Source organism: Sceloporus undulatus, chromosome 2 (assembly GCF_019175285.1).
Source record: "Sceloporus undulatus isolate JIND9_A2432 ecotype Alabama chromosome 2, SceUnd_v1.1, whole genome shotgun sequence".
Lineage (NCBI taxonomy): Eukaryota > Metazoa > Chordata > Lepidosauria > Squamata > Phrynosomatidae > Sceloporus > Sceloporus undulatus.
Genome location: NC_056523.1, coordinates 6458648 through 6460182, shown reverse-complemented (window position 1 = coordinate 6460182; position 1535 = coordinate 6458648).

Below are 1535 nucleotides of genomic sequence, written 5' to 3'. Positions count from 1 at the left end.
TTTTTTGTTGGTAGTAGTAAAGTAGTTGTAAGTATTCTACAACTAAACAGAGAGTTCTAAGTAGCAAACAAGCTGGGAGGCAGACAGGGGATTCACGTTAATCAGTAAGAAGAGCTGAATCATCCTGTAACAGCTATTTAAAAAGAGGTGTGCCAAATGCAGAGAAGTGTAGTGCTGGCTGGAGCAATGTTGGGGTGTGACAGCTGGCTGACAGTCTTGTAGCTGGTTTAAGAAGACTCTACTGTTTAAGACTGTTGATGCTGAGGGTATGCTGTAAAGACTACTTGGAAGTACTGTATGCTGAAAAAATACTAAAGGACTGAGCTGTTATCGCAACCAGGAATAATGGAATTGTGCAAAGGACTTTGTAACTTTATATGCAGCTTGTATGAAAGCAATACCAGTAAATCTTAGGCTGCATCCACACTAGGGAAATAAACCAGTTTGGCCCCGCTTTAACTGCCCTGGCCCAAGGCTAAGGAATTCTGGGAGTTGGAGTTTGTCGGGGCCAAACCAGGTTATTTCTCTAGTGTGGACGCAGCTGGACTCAGTTAAATCATCTGTAAGCCTTGTGTCGAAACGTTGTTTATCCACTCTTAAGGTTTGGCAGTGAATTCTGCTCCACACCATTAACAGTTGTTATGGGCCCAATTACTAGAAAAGACCATCAGGTGGTACTGAAGAGCAGCAAGAAAGTCCTGTGACTACTCTTACTATTTTGAAACCCAGCAGCAGCAACTCAGCACATAAAGGAAAGCTTTGCAGGTAATCCAGAGGAAAATTTGGGGAATTGAATCCTTTGTGTAGCTGAGTAATTGTGGAAGCAGCAGCACATTCAACTACAGGAGGGGAGCAAGCAAAGTTTGAAGATGGCTGTAGCTTTAAGTTCATATGTATGCCACTAGAACAGCTGACAGAGGCCAATTATGCCAGCTGGAGTATTAAAATGGAAATGCTGCTCTGGAGAGATTTATAAAGCCACAATAATTCTTGGTTTGGATAACAGCCAGTTACTGACAATTAGAGGACTTGCAGCTGCAAAAGAAGTTTGGAATGCTGTAAAGAATTTGAAGGTGAGAAAAACAGCAGGCAGCAAAGTATTTCTGGATAGGCAACTGCAGGAGGCTCAACGCCTACACATTTATAGTTACTAAAAGGCATTTTTGCAGATCTTCAGAAGAGAGTTATGACTTCTACATCTCTACATCAAGTACAGTGGAACCTCGCCATACGTGCGCTCGCCGTACGCGGCCTTGAGCATACGTGCTCAAGCTGCAGTGTGCGCGCGGGGCGGAAGGGGCGGCGCATCCCATTCAATTGAATGGGCGGCGCGCCTGCGCCGCCGCGCACGAGCCTCATTGTTTACAATGGGGCTCGAGCATAGGCGGAAATCGCCATACGCGGCGGGATCCAGAACGGATCTCCTGCGTATGGTGAGGTTCCACTGTACACATAGTTCTATTCTTCTTAGATGAAACGTGGGATGGAATAATTTGTGCCATGATGGAAGCAATGGCAGAATCAGACTTGACACT